Source organism: Balearica regulorum, chromosome 3 (genome assembly GCF_011004875.1).
Source record: "Balearica regulorum gibbericeps isolate bBalReg1 chromosome 3, bBalReg1.pri, whole genome shotgun sequence".
NCBI classification, from domain to species: domain Eukaryota; kingdom Metazoa; phylum Chordata; class Aves; order Gruiformes; family Gruidae; genus Balearica; species Balearica regulorum.
The window spans coordinates 19,357,130-19,380,059 of record NC_046186.1 but is presented as its reverse complement, the minus strand read 5'-3'; positions in this window follow the sequence as shown (position 1 = coordinate 19,380,059).

Here is a 22,930-nt window from a genome sequence, read left to right as displayed (position 1 = left end):
TAGGTTAACCTTAAAAGGTTATAAATTATGTTTTCCTGCCAGCGGGTAATTCAAAATTCACACCTGCAAAAGTCTGCAGAACTGTTGTAATGAAAGATAATATTCAAATGAAATTAATGAAAGCATTGTTATCCAGTTTGTAAGAGGTAATTACATTTCACCTCTCTAAATCCCCCCTGATTGCTTCAACAGTAAATGAAGACTCTCTTCCTAAACTGCTGTGTGTTACTGCTACACATTACTGACAGCAGACCTTGATGAAAATTCTCCAGTATTTTATTACTTTTTTAATTTTAAATGATGCTTTGAATAAAGTACACACATCTGTATATACATATGCACATACACACACATATGTAAACAGACATATATGTGATTTGTTTTGGGGTTTTTTTGTGAGCTGGTTACAAGGGAAATGATACCAGTATAGAGCAAAGAGAATTGTTTATATGCTCCCCTGTGCAGGAAGCACTCACTTGATGTCAAATAAAGCAGCATACAATGACATTTCCTCTTTCTCGCCACTTCTTTGTCCAGGTGGTATTTGTGTATAATATTCTTTGCAGTCAGAAGATTGCATGGATTGCAGCTGGGAGGACGGATGCTCAGGGGGAAAGTCTGGCCCTGCATAAGTAAGAAAAGCCAGCTGCAATATGGCTCAGAATTTCTACTTTCCGTTCTTAAATTTGTGAAGTGCTCTGGGATGATGATATATACTATGTAAACAAAAGATATTGAAATTCACATCTAAATGTCTAAAATACGTTGAAGAAATTGAGAAGAGAATAAAAGAACAGAGAAGAAGGGAGCACAGTCTGAGCAATACCTTTTCACAAATCAAGACCTGCAATAAATAATATATGCTATTTGATTCATTCAGCTGAGTCAATCTCTGAAACACTACTTTTTTTTTTCCTCCATTGCCTTATAAAGTTGATAAAAATGATCACCTTACAGCAATGAGATTGCAGAATTTACCAACTCAGTCCCATGCAACATTGTATTTCAGCTGCTACTTTTCTGTTTAATGACTTGCATGGCTTTTATCCAGAACTAATTTCGTGTGGATGGAGGTGCCAGTACCTGCGCTAAAACACTAATACATATTCAGGTTGTAGCACACTGGTCTACAGTGTTAGGCAGGCAGTCTTGCTACTGTCACTATTTGATCTGAAAACTACTCTGGTATTTATAAAACAGTACTCCTAGTGCTCCTGAGGCACTGGACTTTTGGATTATTTTTTCCATTTTGCTAGAGAAGCAAAGAGAGTTGTGCAATGTGATCACAGAATACTGGAAATCAATGACCAAAATGCAGTACAAAGTTGAAGTTTTACATTATGAGATTCATTCCCAAATTTAGGAGAGGGGCATCATAAAGACATTGACTGATGAGTTTTAGGATGAAGTCTGCCTCAGATATTTTTATTGCACCCCAAATCTAAGCTGGCTTTCTAAGGCTCCATCTGTAGTTAAAGTAAAAAAAAAAAAAATCTCCTTGGGGCAATTAACCCTACAAATCTTAGATACATAATACCTATCTTAAGATGGGAATCATTCCTTTGAAAGTGTGTCTTTCTTCCTTGACCACAGGGGGAGAATGAATAATAAATTTGTCTTAAATGCCTAATTTTCAGGTGTCTAAAGTATGAGGAACCCCACATTACACAACTAGATTAGCATTTAGATCCAAATTAACCACAGAGAAATCTAGGTAAAAAGCAGAGCCATTGGGGAACACCATGCTGAGACTTTAATGTATAGGCTACAGCCTGAACTTTATGTGTCTTTATGTAGATTTAAAACAGTGCTCATAACATAGCTACCTCAGAGACCTGTTGTGTCTCTTCACAAACCTGTCATAGCAAATGGCTTTGAGATGTTATGGTTAAAGACTTTGTAGAAATATAAATGAAGGATTCATTGGGTGGTAGCTTGCTGCTCACTCTGCAGCCCACGTCCCAATTTCTTGGTTAATTTCTTTCTTCTTTAAAACAATTTTGAGTTGAAACAATGTGAAGAGGCTAGAAAGAAATAAAGAAAAAAAGGAGAGTAGAAAGAAAGATGGGAGAGAGAGAAAAGAGAGAAGACGTTTTGTCTGGAGCACAACCTTTGCACATCTTCATTGAGGGTGTTATCCCAGCTTTTTCCAAGTCCAGACATCATCCTTTTCTTCCTTTGAAACATTGCTGCCAGCACTCCTATGGGGTGTAAAACTGCTCACATTTCCTGGCTCCTATGGAGCTTTGTGGATTTACTCCATCTGAGATATTTAGCCATTATCTGAAAATTCCTGTTTGATTTATAAACAATGGGTTAAATATGGTGGCAGTAACATCACACAGTCCCCTTGGCTTCCACGCAACTGCAAGAGCGTAACTGTTGGCAGAGACTATCCCATTTTGTTTTAGCAGAGCACAGCTCATTTAATCCTTTTAAGACTTTGAGTCACTGTTATCCATGGTCTTACTTACTCGAACTATAATACTAGGTGCTTTTATCACCTGATTAATTAGGAAGCAAAGCAGAAGCGAGTTGTTTAATGAATTCTGTATCCTTCTTTTTTACCTGTCAATAACGGGCTACCGAGCTCCACAGTTTGAACCAGCACAGCACCGACTTCTTGCCTTCTTGCAAGAGAAAAGATCCATCTGGGAGAAATATTGCACATGCTCACTGGGATGACTTCCAAAGATAGCCTATAGGTAATTCACTTGTCTATTTATAAAGGATTTGGGGGCACAGAGGACTTTGCGTGTGACAGGGTCTGGGACACAGTGGTCAGTCGGAACATCCGACCAAAATGTTCAGATTTTGCTGTTCTGAAAGTATCAATCTGCCAGAAAAAAATTTCCAGGGCTCATTAACAAAGCTGCACCTCTTGGTTAGCCCTGGCTCCCCTGACACAGCATTGCTAACTCACCCTTTCTCATCACAGCAGAAGTAGCTTTCGACTCTCCCCCATGCACTGACAGCAAGGAGCCAGCTCCAGCCATGGCCCTGCTGCGGGTTCTGCTCTGCTGCTGCTCTGCACCACAAATCTGTTCTCACCCTCACAGCCCGTGGGAGCACACGCACCTCCTCTGTTTTTCTTTCTTTTGTATCCTGAAATGAAGCATTTTCCAACAACTTGTGCTTTATGCAGAGTTCAAGTTTTGAGTTAATTCTGAAGCAATAGCTCAAATATTTTGCCTTTTAATGTGCAAGCCACGAATAGGCTGAAGTACTTAGCTCACCAAACAGTTTTTCAGGCAAAAGGTGTGCAGGTTATGTTATATACAAACATCTGTGCAGACATATTTCTTTCAAGATCATGGATTCAGCAGCATTTATATCCAAACAATGACATAAACACAGGTGTTTTATAAAGCAAAAGTTGTGTACATAAAAATAAAAAAGTAACCTTTGGGAGCTTAAACATTTGGCTAGTTTTAGGGAAGTAATTATTTGTCCTTTTGTCCACATACTTGAATATATTAGCCACTAACATGGCAACTTGTCACTGTATGCAGAGTTCCCACTGCCACCGATGGTATGAGCAATATACCTAGAAAGTGCTTAATGGATGAGGTCACCCAGAAATCCTTTTATCTATATTGGCTGACTGCTTCCCAGTGAACATCTTTGTTTTTCATTAGCAGGCAGAGATCCTGATGTACCGATAGAGGAGAATAGAAGTTTGATGCTTCTGGTTGGTCCCATATAAGTTAAACAGACATCAATGTATGTCAACACCCCCCCAAACAAAAACAAAAACAAAACCCAAGCAAACAAAAAACCCAAAACAAAACAAAACAAACCAAACCCCCAAGCTGTACTGATTTGGAATGAATTAGAGTCTCCTCTCAAATAAGCAACATGACAGACAAAATAGATTCATATTCTTTCTGAAAATAGCCATAGGACAAAAGCACCCAGCCCCCAAAGAAACAAAAAAATCCACCTCAGTACCAGTAGTAATAATAATAAAATAAAAAACTCATTGTAAGATTATAAGAAGTTTGTATGACTGAGTGTATACTGAAGGCCTATCTGTTTCCAACTTTGAATAAAAAGATGTTATCTTTATATTTTTGCTAAGGCTTTAACTTAAAATGAAATTGGAAAAAATAATAATGTTCATCCTTTGCTATTGCAATGTCCCTGAAGTCTTAGAAAATCCATATCATTTTAAAACATTAAAATTAGTAGGTTCTAAAAAGCAACTATAAAAACTTAGTTCAGCATCTGGTTTCTAATTTTTTTTTTATTTTATTTTTTGCAAAAACTATACACCTTATAATTGTTTTACCTGATTAATACTAATACAGTATTCTTAGTAATCAGAAATAAGAAAAGTTGGATTTCGTAAATCAGAGCTCACCATTCCCAAATAAGGGTAACATTCAAATGCCAATATTTCCTGCTAGATGCCCCAAAATGTGACTATTCTGAGCACAGTGTACTGTTCCCACTTGTTGCCTGTCCCGCTCATATCTGCTTTTGTTGTTATCTTGTCCTGTCCCCTAAACAGACTGGGAGCTTTCAGTCACTCTGAAGTCTTTCGTGTTTGCTTATTCACTAGTCTCTCCCTCCATTCTGCTGTTTTTTGTGTTCTCCCAATAGCTCTCCACCTTTCTCAGACCTGTCCAGTCATCGTTCATCTTCTGCCATCGTTTAGGTGGCTGCTTAGTAAGGTTAAGTGCTACTTTCTCACTCGGCAGCATTTTACATCATTTACAGCAGAACAAATAGTGATCCAAGCTGAATACCTGCAGAACACAATTTTCTCTGCTACACACATACAGAACATTTTAAACCAAACTGAATTCACGTGTGCTGTACAGATCCTCGGTGACAGCACTCAGGAGTCAACAGGGTCCAGCATGTCCACTCCATTTCATTCCTTTTACTTTGTCTCCTTCCTTTCACCTTCCTAACAATTCAATAATTTCTTTTTTGCTAAAAAAAGTACATTTTGGTGGCAATCCTGAATGAGTAATTTTGTCCCAAGTTATTTGGGCATTTATCCAAAGTATCTGTAGCATGCCACAAAAATAGAATCTTAAAAAAAAAAAAACAAAAAAAACCCACAAACCCCCCCCCCCCCCAAAACCAACCCCCAAAAACCCCAACAGTAAAGATATAGTAGGGTTTTCACCTTAATATACGGCTCCCTCCTCCACTCTCTGTGGGGTCACTTGGGCAATGCAAACTGTAGTTCAGGATCTGTGTCAGTTATCAGAATAGTGGGGGTGAGAATGATGGTGTTTGTGTTCATAATGGGTAGGATTCATTGCAAGAGAATAATTCTGCTTGTAAAGGGTATTTACATATTGGTATGATGCAGCTGTTATTTCCATATGAAAATTAAAAGGTAAATTAGACCAAAGTCAGTTATAAAATCATTTAGCTTCAAGAAAATTTCATCCTTGGAATGAAATAGCCTTGTGGGAGAGTAAGGTGAACAATGTAACCTTCAAAACAAAAGTTGGTTGGTTTATGTGTTTGGGTTTAGGGTGGGGATTTTTTTTTGGAAACTGGTCTTTTTATCTGCAGGAGGCTTGATGTGGTCTGTCATGGTCTTCCTGGTTTCCTTTGGTACATTCCAGACACATTCCCTGCTCAGCCTTCTTTTTGTTTTGATTAAAGCACAGTGAGGCTACTTGCTACCCTTTCACTTCTCCACATAAATGTTTTTGTACTGCTCTAGATAAATTATATCACTAATAAAGAACTTCAAAATAACGTTGACCTCCCTACAAATAAATTGAGTGTAATATTAACATTTAGCTATCAGTCCTTCTGGGCTCGTGCTTTTGATCTCCTTTTATGACTAGCCAAAAAGGAATGTACTTGAAGTCTTATTCAGTCTAAATGTGTTGCCATAATCAACCTTACACTCTATTATTACTTGCAAAGTTTTGACTGATCTAAGCATGTTTTCAACTATTGATTCATGTTTAATAACAGGCATATCAGGAAAACAGTCAAAGCTTTATTATTCTGTAGATTTTGCCCTTAAATCACTTGTATTAATCATGCTTGATGACTGAATATTCAATACTCATGACTTTCCTTTCCTTTTTCCCCTCCACCTCCTTCATTTCACACTTCTATAACTTCTTTGATCTCCTATTGTCAAGTCTAGAGCCAGAGCAAAAATCACTGAAGTCTGCTTTTGCCCTATTCGTTTTAATGTCAAAGGATACCAAACTGTCAGTATCTTCTGCAGAGTCCCTAGCACAGGCAAAATAACAGATATTTCTGGGTTTGACGCTGTACAAAGACAAGGAAAAGAAGAGGAACAATCACTCCTGTATAATTGGGATACTATATTTGTGCTTTCTATTCACATCTCACTACTCCATCAAAATAAAATGGGTAAAATCAAATATATAAGTCAATTGCACCATAATTCTTCAGGGTTTAATTAAATCCAAGACCCAAGGTTAGAAGAAATAGGGCTCAAAAGCCCACATCTCCAAAAGCAGGATGCTCTCCTGTGTGACTATTTGTTCCTTTTTCATCCCAAGACTATTGCTTGTTTGCATTTTCACAGTATACAAAAATGGACAAAAATCTCACATGAAAGTCTTTTCATTTTGCTTGCTACTGTTAGTGCTTCAAATATTGCCTTTGGAATAGTGAGACATAAACTTTTTTAAAATAGTGAGTTTTTTCTCTGTCTTCAGGGGTTAGCACATCTGGTCATAATCTCAGGGAGAAATCTGCTCACTTTCAGCATTAGAAATGGAAGGAGTTACAGAAAAGGAGCTTCTGTGCCTGAAATGATTCACCTGTCTAGCTTCCGTCTTCTTATTAAAAGTAAGACTTGTCTCCCCTTTAATTCAAGTGCCACTAGTTTCAGGGATCCTGCCAACCTCATAACTTCTGGTTCCCTTTGACTATACTGGTGCTGGGCTGGAGAGTTTCACCTCTGTCATGGCATGGATGCAGCGATGTCAGAACTCCTTGAAGTCAGTGTATTCTCAGGTTACTCTTAGTTTCTTGGGTGAGTCATACATACAAAAACTTTTGCACTGCTCCCTGAACCTGTTCTGCCAGGTACTCACCACTCTTCAATGAAAGTCATTGAGAATATCTAAAGTAATAAGCTCTCCTACAAATTCAGCACATCTAATACAAAGGAAATCACACTTAAAACCTGAATGGGATCTGTTAAACCCTGTTTAAAATATTACATCCACTATACATTTTGTTTAAGGAATGCTGCAAGAGCCTGAGATGGTAACTCACTTGATGGCAATCCTTTTGAAGAAACATTCCTCCCAGTAAAACTGTTATTGCAGCTGCCTTCTTGATACATCTTAAATACTTGAAGACAGTTAATTATAAGAAAAATGAAGCTTGTATGCAGGAATATGACTTTAGTATAATATAAAAAAATAATATTATCATTACTTGCACTCCTGAAAGTAAATATCTCAGGTTTAGCACTGGAGAGCAATGATTATTTCCATGAAATAGGAAAGATAATATTTTATCCTCTCAATAGTTGCAGTCAGTATTTATTGTGGACTATAAACAGTGAAGACAAATTACCTCCTTTGGAAACGTTGTGTGGTTTGTGTTTTTTTCCCTTTAGGTTGACTTCTCTAATCAGAAAGGGAGAAATACAGTCGTATCGTTGAAATTATCAAAACAGTCAATGAGAGCAGAGATGGAGAATCTCTCTGCAAAGCATCAACTTGTCTGTACTTAGAAATACTAGAAATAGTTGCACAGGTATATGCCCAATTCTATAAGCTGATAAGCTCACCCTCGTTACAGAAGGGAAGGGCCTCCAATGTTTTACAACCTCAGCCATGGGAACTAGAAATCCAGCTGTGACTGGATTTCTAGTTCAGTTAGAATGAAGACGCACGTGATTGTCCTTTAACTAAAAGAACAATCTTCTGTTGCCAAAATTCATAAAGTCGGATGTAAAAGAAAAACAAAATACACTATTAAAGAAAGTTATCAGTGATATTGAAATTATCTCAGCAAGGGGAAGTTATCAAGCTCCATTATTCATTGGTATTACTTTACTATGTTCAAAATGAACATATATAAACTGGGTAAGTTTAAAAAGTAAAACATAATGATGATAACATGGGAGCTAATACATTTTGCAAGAAATTTTCGAAAGTGTGACAAGCATGGAATAAGACCCTCTAGTGGAGGGTGTCCGTGCCAGTGGCAGGGGGGTTGGAACTAGATGGTCTTTGAGGTCCCTTCCAACCCAAACCATTCTATGATTCTATGATAAGACATTTTCCTCCTTAGATTCCCTTGTGAGTCTGGCATTAGCCCTGCTGGCCCTGCTGCATCAGGTGCATGTATTTGCTTAAATTTTTACCACGGTCCCCAAAGACCTTTTGGAAACTCTAGTCTCACAGAGAGACACCCCCAGTCCTTCCAAGCATAGCCTACCCTTTCTATTGTTACCTGCACAAATTTACGTTTGGGTATACCACCATGCACTCTGCTTCTTCCCAGGTGTCCAAGTGATTCAGATTATTCTGAAATGGTCACCTGTCATCAATCATTGCATCATCTGTAATACTAGATAATTTTCATGTTTTCTTCCAAGCCATTAAATATAGCATAGCACCACCAACAGAGCCCAATTTTAAATGCAGCAACTCAACGATGACTCCTTGTTTATAGTTTCACCCTGTTAATTTCTACTCCATTTACTATATGCTATATTCCTATTAGATTAATACTGACATAAAAGGTATTTAATTTGATATGTCCACAATATCTGTTCCCTAGAGAACTTTCTTGTATTGTTAGAAATTCTTCCATTGCTTCACATATTAAAGATTCCATTATTAGTATTAGTATTAGTATTTGTTTAAAGCTATTATCTTTCACCCTGCTGATGATAAATATTTTCTTATGTGCTATAACTTTATCAGTTGAATTGCATTACTTTCTCCTCCTATCAACACTTAGAGTTTTCTGTTTTATAGCTGTTCCTTAACTAAATTTTGTTTTGTGACCAGTGAAGTTGTAATTATGGACTTATGAGGCATCTAGTAAGATGTTTTGACACATTTACTCATTATCAAACATATTTTTCTATTAAATTGTCTCTTTCATCTGGCTTTGGCCACTCTATTACCACTTACTTAAACTAGCTCTTTATAGAAGATATTTTCAGAATATTGATGTACACAGAGCTTCTGACTCAATCTCAAGACCCTCTGCGGTGTCATACAAAAACTCTCAAACTCTGAGCTGAATCCTCAGCTTAGTCTTAAACTTCCTGAAAGTCCCATCTGCCAGAACTTGTGCAGGCGTTGCTCTGATGGTGTGTAACGTGATTCCTTTTCTGAGTTCAGCATACCCTGAGAACCAGTTCCCTAAAGGATTACATTAATTATGTCTCCTTTGTGTTTAAACCTTATAATACAGATTTGATGGGTCCCTTACCTGAAAGATGGTTCAATGGAAACCTTCAAGATCAGCCCTTTTCTTACCTAAAAAATCCTTTACAAAAATATACCAATACACTGAGTTGCTATATCTTTCTATTGCCCACTCATAACACAAATAGGAATTTTGCCTTCAAACCTTATAGCATGTCAACCACGTAAGAGAAGATGGGATAAGTGGCTTGACAGACCCTGGTCTTCTAAATCCCTGTAAGTACTCTCTGAGTTTCAAAAAAAACCACAAAACACTACTCTTTTGAAGTGACAGATGCCATTAATACAACCTGAGACAAGTGTTTGGCTCAGTAGAGGGGATGGTTGAAACCACAGACAATATATTCCATTTTGTGAAGGAGACACTGTTCCCTTAAAGCTACAAGGTACCAGCTTTCCCTGGAACCTTTGCCTCTTCCTAACTTCACAACTAAGCTTTACACAAGCAAACTGAACAGTAGTACCCTGATCATCATAAAGTTCTACCCACTTCTTATTTCAGAGTGTCTAAAGATAATGCAATAGCTTATATGATTTAAGTTTAGGGAACTGAATCCTAATCTTAATCAGAGATGGTCAGAATCTTCTGAAGATCTGATAAACATAAAGTGACCTGTTGACTATCATTAAGAGGTGAACTGAGAGATACTAACTTCTAAATCACCCTCAGAACTATCCCAAATGGCAGCAAATCTGGCCTTAGCAGAGGCTGCAGAGTCAGGAGAGGAAGGAGCACCAGTCCCACCTTCTGTGATGTGGAACAGCAGCAGGGGAGCCTGGGGTTCTCTCCCTGCATCATCACTTTTGCCTGCGTACTGCACTTCTAACCCTCGCCCTCAACTATGGTTAACATCACTGCCAGCATTCTGTCCAGCCTTAAAAGGAGACCACCATTGTCACCACTACTTTCACCACCAGGATGAGCCCTGATGATGGTCACTGATAGTACTAGGGTTGTAAAAGAACCGCCACTGCCATCATCTGTCTTCATGTGCTTTCTGCACTACTGTGAGCACCCAGACTGAATGCTAGCACTACTCTCACCTTAACCTTAAGCACATGGTGAAGGTATCTATCCATGGTCTTAAAGAAAGATGAAGCCATGGTGGTTATGAATACTAACCCTATTTTTCACTCTGCACATTCTGGCAGGTATCTTGGTTAAAAGCGGACCAATGAAGCTTATAATTCCCAAACCCTAAAAGTTTTTGCAGAGCCCTCACATCCTGTGAGTGGGAAGGCCCATAAGGAAGACGATAGGTCTGATAAAAAATGGCTTCCTATTCCATCGAACTCTGCAGCATGCACTGAAATAAAAGCTCCCACATGAATTAAATAATCAAGCTGGAATCATAAGACCCTTAACCACTCTCACAGTTCATGTAAACACCCATGTCTGTGAAGAGACCAACTTCCTGCATGACTCTGCAGTCCTTGCAAGTCTCACTAGTAAGCTGGAAAATACAGATTTTTCAAGCCCTTTTTAATTCCTAACCCTATCCTTACTATAATGGTAATTAGAGCCAGGAAATAAATCCCTGAACTAAATGAGATCCTATTATTTCGATCCTATTAACACCATGCCCTCTTCCTAGCCCTGCAGGCACTTCTGAATCCAGAAGTAATCACGGCTTTGAATGTGTGCATTCTCAAATTCTAACCCTAACAACACCCCTGAATTCTAACCCTAATTAAACTTAACTTTAATTATTGAAGGACCAATTGTACCTTAAAAGAGAACATGACTCGTAGGACCTTTCCCTAATTCTGTGGGCCCTTCAGTGACTGTTAATATAATGGAATTTTGAAGGTTTATTCCCAAATCCCTCCCCAAACTCACACTCTACTCCAGTCTTTACTTACAGCCTATAGTGGATAAAATACATGGTACTGTCTTCTGTGAAAAGCATTCCCTCTTCCTAACTTCTAACTTTGCAGTAATGAACTGAACTTTTGAAGCTTTATATTCCCAAATTCTACATGAAATCTCAGCCCTAGCTCTAAAGTTAATTGTAGCAGAGTGATTGGCTCTTACTAAGCCTGAACCCCAGACCTAATCCAAACATTATGAAGCCATATGGATTGGTAACTATGCCAAAAAGGAAAAGGAAAAGGAAAAGGAAAAGGAAAAGGAGAAGGAAAGGAAAGGAAAGGAAAGGAAAGGAAAGGAAAGGAAAGGAAAGGAAAGGAAAGGAAAGGAAAGGAAAGGAAAGGAAAGGAAAGGAAAGGAAAGGAAAGGAAAGGAAAGGAAAGGAAAGGAACATAGAAAAAAGAAATGAAAAGAAATTAAAGGAAACAAAAAGAAATGAAGAAAGAAAAGAAAAGAAAAGAAAAGAAAAGAAAAGAAAAGAAAAGAAAAGAAAAGAAAAGAAAAGAAAAGAAAAGAAAAGAAAAGAAAAGAAAAGAAAAGAAAAGAAAAGAAAAGAAAAGAAAAGAAAAGAAAAGAAAAGAAAAGAAAAGAAAAGAAAAGAAAAGAAAAGAAAAGAAGAAAAGAGAAAGAAAAGAGAAAAGAGAAAAAAGAAAAAAGAAAAGAAAGAAGAAAAGAAAAGAAAAAAGAAAAGACAAGCTTTGATCCTCATCAACAATAACCCACTCCCTTTCTCTGGGGCCTGTAAAAGTTAGCAATAGATTACAGGAAAACAGAAGGTTTTAGAAATTCTGAACACCTCTTTCTAGCTAGTTCTTGGGCCTCGGAGAATCCAGTAATGAATTAGATTAATTAGAGGTTATATTCCCAAACTCTAGCCTAACCTGGAAACTTCTTATTATAAGGACTAATCTCTATACAAAAAGAGAATCTAATGAATTTTTACCACCAGCTCCCTCTCTAACTCCTTGAACCTCTCAAAATCCAGCTATAGATTTGATCTCAAATCAGTAGACACCAGACCCTTAATCCCTAGCTTTATTTATCACCAAAAGACCAATCTATGCAATAAAGTATAATGAAAAGACGTCGGCCTAACCCAAGCTGCTGAAGAATCCAGTATTAAGGTGGCCTCTTGGTATTTCCCTAGATGCAATCTTGATTTGAATATTCCTCCTCTAAAAGGAATTAGAAATATAGCTGAGACACATTCCTGCATTAGATGCGAATACAGAGGAGCAGAGACGCTGCTGACACCACTTTCCTTTCCACTTGTACTGTCTTTACAACACAAAACTACCAGTATGTGTGAAATATTCCAGTATGTAGCATGAAAGTTTTTGGAAATTTTGGAGAGTGGGATGGTTCTAGAGGACTGTGTAGGGTGAGAGGAGTTAAAACAGGTGTGGTATTTTCCATACTGGGTAATACCTAACGCAAAATATTTCCAGGAGTAAAAATCTGGGATTTGTTTTAGAGGGAACTAGATTGTTCATTTCAATATTAGAGATAGGAATAAGCTAACCTTTTTGCAATATGGACAAGTAAAAGACCAGAATTGGAACTAAATTGCACAGTTAAATTCTAACAGCATTATGAAGTTTGATTGTATGGTACATCCAAGCAGACAGATCTCCCTCCTTTGCTTGGCACCCAGCGAAGTCTTATTGCAGGGTCCATTTTCAGATGCAACCCTGTTTGCCAGAAGGTAGAAGGAAATCACATTTAGCTTGATTGTATACACTTTCCCTAAACATCTACTCCTAACCACTACCTAAAACAGGACTGTATAATCCCTGGTATCTGATGCAGGAAAAAAAAACATGCACAGGTTTAGTTTAGGGGCCAGACCCTCAGCTACCTTTAATCTGCAGATCCGCTAAAGTCCAATCGTAACCTGAGGATATGGATCAGTGAACACTGAGAACTGAAGCATCTAGTCTATTATTGTACAGGTTTTGAAGATTTCCTGATTATTTTAAAAATCATTCACAAATCCTTATCCCTGCACAATTATTGTACATACCTAATTGATGTACAACCTCAGAGGATCATTTGCTTCATACTGTACCTGACACATAATTTCTCAAACAGAGATTACTATTAGTCATCTCTCTTCTGTGCTTTGCATAGGTCACTAAAGTTGCATCAATATCTGTGCTAAAATGAATTTTAGTCTGAGTCATATTCTAATCACAGCTACAATGGTGTAAATTATTGAATTCAGTGGAAAATAATCTGTAAAATAGATTTACTAAGCTCTTCCTTTCCCCTTGTTCTTTTTAATTTCCAACAAAAGATAGAGCAATCCACTTTTGAAAATAAAAGACACCACAAAAAAATCATATGTATTATGTATTATAATTTGAATGCTGAAGGATTGCAATTAAACAGGTGCAGTTAAAAAAGCAACGTCACACTTCTGAATCTTTCAAAATCTCAAACCATTTTACATCTTGTAAATTAAGCCTTATGGCACATTAACTATAATATGTTAAAAATATATATGGATTATATTTTAGCAGTGGATAATCTGAGTCATATACACCCTTCACCCGGTAGGAGAGACTGTATTTGCAAATGTCAGCAGTACATCTGTGGGATCCAGGAAGCAGGATTAAGTTCCCCATTCGGTTGATGATTTCTGGTAGAAATTTGGGACCATATTATCAGAACAACTCAATTTTCACCACAAAACTGTTTATTTTCAAGATTATCCAAAATCTAGTTGTTTTTTTTTCTTTCTATTCCTGTCTTGTGATATTTACTGATGAGCTTTGAGAAGGGCTATACACCTTGTAAGCTTAGGTCTGTAAAAATCAAGTGATTTATTTTGATGCATTTAATTGGTTTTCAAAACATGTCAATCACTCATCTCGCAGTTCCTTAGTAGTTATAAGGAGATATTACTGCTTCTTTCCGTTTTCATGACAATCTCTTTCAGAAATAGCTGTTTATTGCTTCATGTAGTATATCAACCAGTGCACAAGCTACATGTATACTAGTAGGTGTAATATGCCTGGATATACCTGGTGCTGCAGCCAACTGGATGACATGTAGTGCAGCCATACTACTACCTTCTATTACCCTCCAAAAGACAGTAGCATCATGCAGACTGTCATCAGGAAACGATCCCAAACTGCACAACAGAATTGGCTGGGAGAACGTTAGGTGGCTTCAGTCCAAACACAGTGACTGCTCTACCATCTCAACACCTCCACATTGCAGACCGTGGATGAACAGCACCAGGAAACTTTCTTGGTACTGTTTACATGTATAGAGAAACATGAGACAGTTGTGTAAATTAGGCTCTGTAATGCATTACTATTTATAATAACGATGCAAACATATGACCTAGAACCTCCAGGCGAGTTGCTAGATTTCGGACTATGCATTGGTCCTCAGAAATGCACAGCCTAATTCAAAAGAACCCAATTACAGTTCCTTAAGAACAAGGCACATAAATGTAGTAGTTACGTTCTAAAGCATCTTCTAGTTTGCGGGAGAAGTCTGCATTCAAAGTATACTGAAGACAAAGCAAACTAGATTTTAACTGCTATAAGATTAAGCACAAAAAGAGGTTTCTAGCACAGCTTAATTTAGTTTTTCATTTTACATTTTATAGACATGTTTGCGTATTTCTAAAGAAAATTCAGTTTCACAAATTTGCTGAATTTTGTAAAATTTATGACTACTGGGCATAGGTAAACTTTGCTAGACGGAGGAGTAAAACATGCATATGGTATTAAATGTGGAAAAAATAACCTGTGTTTCAAAGCTGGTGATTGGCAGGAACATTTGTTTGCCCCTACGGACATTTATGAAAAAACTTGCTAATATGAATAAACCTGCAGAAGGCACTTTCATAACCCATGAGAGTGAAAATTCCTCATGGACATTTGCATCACAGATTCTCCAAGTGGTTAGTTGGATTACTTAAGAAGGAATACTTGATAGCTGTAAATAATACAGCATCTATCTCAGTGGTAGCTCTGCATCCAAAATACCGTGGTCAGTCCTGGTCAAAACAGACAAGAATAAAATATAATTTAGGGAAGGACAGCAAGAATGATTAAAGCTATGCAAAGAAATTCATAACATGCATAAAAAGAATTAGATGGCTTATTTTAGATGGGAATTAATAGAAGGGGGCATGATAAAATTAAACAGGTTAGTGAAATTAAAAAACACATTGTGACTTCCTGTTCAGTGTATCTCATGAGATGATAGTATGACGATATGGTCTCCTTGCTATATGATACTGAGATCCAGACACACTTCAGTTAATCAGTACATAAATGATCTGTATGGTAAGAATATCCAGAGTTTTGGCATGAAACCTCAGGATTTATGTAGGCTGTCTGGTATCAGACATGAGGAAATCTGTAGGTTTTGTGGCCCTGGAAGGAAGCTTCCTCTGACTCCAGGTGATTCCTGACTGCTCGCTCCTCCTCCAAACTCTGCAGCTGTAGCCCAACGCCATGCCAAAGTGTTGGATACACAAGTGGCAATTCTTGTCAGGATATCTTCCAATGTATAGACATCTATTGCCCTGGAGAAAGAGGGGAAAAAGTACAGAGAATACGACATACGCATGTCTGCTATGGAATTTCTGATCCAGTTAAGCATTACATAAGTGACTGTAACATCTGCAGCTGTGGTTTTTCAGAGATTTCCTTGAGTATAATGCCAAGTTTATCTTCTTCTGAATGAAAAATCAGAATTTTTTGTGATGTAACAGATAATATTATTCTCCCTACCTGAACTTTTCTACATCTTTGGTATGGATTTGCAGCCTGTGCTCTTTCATTTCCCTTCTTATGATGCCTCACTCCCAGCTACCTCCTTTTCTCTACACGTTTCCTTTTCCATTCCCAATTTTCCAGATCTCCTCTTTTTTATCCCTAGTTTTCATCAAGTGTTTCCAAATTCTTACTTCTTACTTATAAACATTGTCTCTCTCTGGTTTCTTTTTCTCTCTTGCCATGCTATTTTGCACCTTTATTTTCCCTATATCTCTCAAATATTGTTTCCTCTGTTGCTAAGTCTCTCTGTCCCCCACAGTTATTTATTCCGGTCTCCTTGTTAGACCTGTATCCCTTTCCCACCCACCTCCACCCTCTATTTTCCTTTTGTTGTTTCCTTGCACAGTTCTGTGGCTCTGTGTACAGCAGCTACAACCTGTGTGAAGGTGAGGGAAACAGATAGTGGCAATTGACAGATGGTCTTTTTTATCTCTGATTTCTATCTGATCATGATGCTAACATAGCAATGAAATCTTAGAATTCTCATAAAAATTTACCAGAGCATCACTCTCCAACGGCATGAAAATTAAGTCAACCAGGCTTAACCAAAAAGTAAAATTATAAATCTTTCCAAATAACTCTTCAAACAAGAAAATAAGTTACTAACTCAAACTTCTGGTTTTGCCTGGGAAATGTTCAGGATAGAAAAAGAGGAGGCTACTAAAAGGCACAGATTGTGAACTAGTGGCTGAAGCTAGAGCTTGACAGATGTCCAGTGTTTGATGGGCCTCTAGCATTCAAATTACTCTCAGATTAGCCAGCACATCTCCAGTAATAAAGGAGAATAATGATTTCAGCTCTCTTATTTATTCATTTTACACTGAGTCTGAAAGCCATAAAACACTGTGCTGATGGATGTAAATTGTCTCAGACAATTAGCTCCAATTGTACAAAAGCAAATTTGAAGTCTCTCCAGTTTAATAAGCAAGATGCCTTGGATTGCATTTCAAATATTAGTGAAGTAAACAAAAAGACAGGGAAAAAAAAAGGCTTATAGTGGGCAGACAGATGTGTAATGTCCAGGCTGTGACTGGAAAGCACTGTTAGGAATATAAATCTACAATGCGGACACTTCAGCGCAAACTAATACTATTGCTTAAATGCAAATTTACCCATCTTTGGTGTATTATTGAGTAATAATCTTTTCTTAAAATTATTAACACTGTTATCGTGGCCTTTATAGTATTTCTTGGTTTGATTGCTAAGTCTATACAGATTTGTGGTGTTTACAATTCCTTCACTAAACAGTTACTCGATCTCCTCAACAACTCAGAAAATCTCTCTGCAATGTCTGGGGCAAGTTTTCCAGTAGAAGAAACTTGAGGAAGACTTCTACCTCTCATCATTTAGCAAAGTAATTCAAAAAAATTTAGACAATTCAGCCTGGACACTTTTAAGCTGTACTATAGATGTTTCCCTAAGTTGTTTTTTTTTTTTTACAGTTTTAGGATTTCTTGGAAATGCACCATGGATTTGAACCAAAAATTCAAGACCTAGCAAAGTGGACTCAACTGCTTAAGCATCATTGACTGTTAATTTCATTCTTGCCTTGCTGAAATTTATTTCTCTTGTTGGTCCTGAGAGGTTTGCAGTTGGAGAAGGATTGAGCCCTAGTCAGTCAGAAAGGAATTTGAAGGAAGTGTAGGAAGTGATGGCTTAATCAGTTTCAGATTTAAGACATCCTTTACCCTCATGGACATTAAAAAATTCGTGATTGTATTTGTATAAATGTAAACCATGACATATGTTCAGCAAATCTAAGGAATCCCACAAGCATCAGATTTATCGCCCTTTTGCTGGATTGTGCAGAGGGTACATGGTGTTCCCAGCATGCCAGGATGATGGCAGATTTCCTGAACAACGCCGTAGAAGCCTTTAGCACAACCTCCTGTGTTACAGATCTAGTCACAGCGGCTCAATAGATCCTCCTTCAGTTGTCTCAGGGCTGTCTGTCCTATTTGACTGTTTTAGCTTTGAAGTTATGACAAATGGCTTCTGTGAAGTTGACATCAAAGCTGAAACAGTGGCAAAGGCTGAAACTGGATGATCTCTTTGGAAAGTATCGGTTTCCACAAAACTGATGGGAAAGTAGTGGGGATCTACAAATCACCAATTCACAGCAGCACTACTAGCTGTTATCTAGTACACCAACTATGAGTGCTGTCATTTCATATAATTGGTCCCAAATCAGTGAGTAAGTTTTTCAGCATTGTGAGGGAGGAAAATATTATAAATGTGAGATGCTAATAAATAATATGCTTAATATAGCACAAGTAATCAATAGAAGAGAAAGAAAATCATCCCAGGTTCTCTTTTGGTGAGCCTGACCTTTGATGCCTAGACCACTCTTACTTCATCAGCAAAAGAGAGCTGCAAGGGATATCAATTAGTCATTACAAAGAGACAGCAGTACCTGAAGAAATTAAGACCTGGTTCCCATTTAGCCTAAGGCCTTTTTCACTGCACTAACAGTGTAAATGAACTTACACAGTGTGTGAAAATTGCATTTGCAGTTGCAGAACAGTAAAATGGACTTTTGTATATACGTCAGTTGGATTCTCTTTTTCCTGGTTTCCAGCACATCTGCTACTGAGATGAGAATGGTCCTGAAGGACATACCTAGTATGTATTAACAGTCCCAGTGTGCTCTGTTTTTTCCACAATGATTGTTTCAGCCTGAAGTTGGGTCCAAAAAAAATAGCTGTCTGAAAGGAGGCCTCTACTGAGTTTTATTCATGGAGTTCAAGATAATTAAATATATGGTTTGCTCAGCCAGTGAAAACTGAGAACAATGTGTATGGTTTTGTACAAACAAGTGCAAATTGTGTGTTTAGAAGATATACATTTAAAACACTATGCTTCCTCAAATTTCCAGACTGGTTATAAATGGGCTATAGTCCTAGTAAGATTGTGGTAAACCAAGTAACAATGACTTGAGTTTTTATGTATAAATTCAAATATTCTTTCAGCAAATGTCATCTTCCTGCTTTTAGCAACATCTTATTAAAACCGTCATTAAGACTAGTCCCAAGACCAATTGTTGACCATCTCTGTAAAAATTCCTTCCAACTTGATAGCCTTACCTGTCTTTTCTCCTTTCATTCATGGCTGGCCAATACCACATTCCACTTGTTCAGAAAACCAGGTTAAGCAATTCTGAGTTGGTTTAGGGAAAGGCTGCATTTTTTCTGTGCTGTTTAGCCTGTGTTCTTAATTACTTTGCAATTCAAAATTCAGCCTAAGCATTACATGACATTATTAAGTTCCTATAGAATCTTCCTGAAGAGTGAGCCAAACCATGGTTCTTTTTTTTGGAGGAATAAATACCAAAATCTTTATCCAGATCTGATTGCACTAATGTCTCCTTTTCCTCTCTGTTCCGCTTTTATTGATAGAGCTCAGATTTTTTTTAAGATTTTTTTTAATTTCCTTTGCAAAATCTAAGTCAGCTTGATCAGCTCAGTCAACTTTTGGTAACCCTTACTTTATTGCTATATTTCCTAGCCTTTAATGTACAACTTTCCTTGCTGATCAGTCCTTTTTTTCATTCTCTGTAGGCACTCTGCTTACTCCAAATATCCTTTTTAAGGTGCTATTAATTGCACATAAGATTACATATTTTTAATGTCTTGTGCAAAGTATTTTTGAAATCACAGAATTTAACACATTTCTTTAAAGCCAATATTATAGTTTAGCAAATATGGATATCTATCAGCATATCTGCACAATCCATAGTGCATACCAGTTGGTGTCAAAGTAGTAATTAAATACAGCGCAAAAGCAAATCAGGTCCTCCAAATGTTAATCTCATTATCACCTTCTCAGCACTGCTTGCCAGAAAGTTAACAGCCGTTAAAGCTCTGCTGCTCATCCAATCAGAATATTAAATTAATCAGTATGGCCTGACACAAACATTGCCAGTGGTGTTAATCCTTTGCTTTGTACATAGCAAATGGGGAAATAAGCGGCTGTCTATGGAGCTCGAAGCATTCCTATTAATATTTCAAATCCGCATCCCGCTTTGGAATGTTTTATGTCATGGTGTGCAATGAAAAGTTTCTCAGAGACTGGAAAATGCATCTCATGTCTGGTTCCCAAGCTCTTTCCCTCGCTTGTGTTCCCCTAGCACTGGTCATAGCTTTCTGTTCTCTCTCTCTGTGCTGTCATATAATTTCCTGGCAAATTTTTAAAAAATGTGCCAACAGTCTATGAAATCAGATATGATGAGATAGATGTACCCAGACAGGCTCCAGCATTCAACAGGCATCTGTTGTGGGGAGCCATCTGAATCACAATTTAACATTGTTCCTTTAAATGTATTTTGGGTATCAGAAAAGCTATATAGTAAACTTTCCCCCCCCCCCCCCCCCCCCCCCCCCCCCCCCCCCCGCTATAAGCAGACAAATGTGTGAAACCAGTGGCTGAAAGAGTTCTCCTGTGTTGTAAATCCTGGCTAATGAAAGATGTCGTGTTCTCAGAGACTTGGATACTGTTCGACTGAGGCCTTTGCCCTGCCTTTGTTATGATAGTTGCAGCTAAGCCATGATCCTGTCAGAATTAATCAGAGATAATAAAAAAAAAAAATTAAATGTACATAATTCCACCTTTCATGTGGATGCTTCTATTTATAAATAATGCACATCTATAAAGAGCATGTTTACAGCCTTCCAGAATTACAACTCTGTGTGTACATCCGGATGTGCATATGTGCATGGATGGATGTGTATACATGAAAGTACACATATATGGGAGAACCTATATACATGTATATCCATGTGTATAGAGCTACCTAAATATTTTTGTATGTGCATATCTATATAAACACAGAATATACATACATGCATATACTCATGCTGCAAGAAGAATAAATATTCATTACTCATTTTAATAATTCATCATAATAAATATTTATATAACATACACAATGATGTGTTGTGGTATAAATGTTTCAGTGGCATGAGTTGGGGCTGAATACATTATTTATGAGTGACAAAGCCACAAGTAAGTCATGCAGGTCAGCTATAAAATCCTTCCACTTCACTCTCATGAATTTCTCACATATTATCAGCAGAAGAGCTATTTTTCAAATGTGTAGAACTGTTTAAAAAAATTATTGTTTCTGTTATTTTCCTGTGTTAATGCCCCTCCTTATGACCAGAAACAATTCAAAATTACTACAAACATGTACATAAATGTAACATTTTAAAACTTTTGTATTTTGGTAAAATTAAACTCAGTTGTCATTCATTAACAGGGAGCAAAGACAGCACCGAAACAAAGACATTATTACACCCGTATTAGCTATAACATTTTGGAAGTAGATCTGTGATTCTGATAAGAACAGGGGGAAGAACACAGCCCAATGCAGAGCAAAATACAACACAATAATAACAACTTTTCCAGGACACAGAGTTACACATTTGGTGTTTTTGTCAGGTGTAAGTGCTGGAAAAGCTCCATATGGAACAATCTCTTCTTCGGTATTAGGATTTTCTTCTTTCTTACTTAACAGACAGTTGTCTGAAGCTGTTCAGAGGTGTGGAATATTCAAGCCAGTCTTAGAGGAGATGGATTAGTGGCAGGAAAAAGATGAGACAGTCAAAGGTAACTGATAAATTGAAGAAGCATGAGATGAATTTTATTTATAGCATGGTTTAGCAATTTATCATATAACTATACAATTCATCTCATTGCTATTGCCATTACTTGTGTAGTAATGTGCATTTGTTTGCATGTTTTTACCTCTGTCTTTTCACTAGTCTGGGTACAAGGTGCATTTGTTTAGGTCTGTAAGATATTATAAAAAACGCACACAATGTATCTTTTCCTATATCATATAATGCCATGGTGATGACAGGAAATGACTGTTATTAATATGGATAATTCTGGATAAAAAAGGCATACTCGTCAAAAAGTGCTTGGCCTAGGTAAGTACAATTTTGAAATATATGAGTGTGTGTGGATAGCTTCCATAAAGATCTTTTATTGTGGTGGCCTGAAAAAAAAGATTACTTTGGATTACAATGGTATGGCACTAAAAGCTGCTCCGTGCATAATGCGTCTGTATACATATATGTACACACACACACATACTTTTTTTTTTATAATTTTTTGTCATTCTTACATGGTCTTTTACATCTGTTATTTGGAAGAAGGAAAAGAGAAGGCACCAGGCAAAGTAACATTTTTCCTTTACCACATTAGCAAACAACTGCTGATACCAATACCTTGCAACCCCCTACAGTATAATACCAGTATCTCTTCTTCCAAGCCCCTAAGCCTAACTGTGCATATTTTCATTAATTATAATTTGGAGGAGATGGAGAGTTTCTTTGAGGTGACAGACAAACAGCAGGATATCATGAATATGTATTGCATGTCTGAGAAAATAAATTAACAGGGGCCATCCACTCTGGTGACCCACTTAGGCTGTCATTGATGAGTGTGACAGGAAGGTTCTGTAAGAACTGAATTTGCATGACAGACTTTTCTCCTGATCAACTAATTTACCCTATGCATTTAGATTATTTTAACCACTACATGGCAGTCAGATAATTAATCACTAAATCACCAATAGTGACATTAAGGTACAAGCAATACATTATTGCTGATTACCACTTAAAACTCTAGCTTGTCGAGCTTCAGTTCAAAAATTGGTGTAAATATTACACTGAGTAATGAAATACTTCATCTGATAACATTCATGAGGTTAGATATTTAGGGAAAGAGGTTGATATGCTATAAATAAATGTGTTTTGTTGTTCTTTATGACAAATCTGGAAAGTAGTTCCCCGGGTCTTCCTTTCTTCCCTTTTTAAAAATGGGGGTTATGTTCCCCC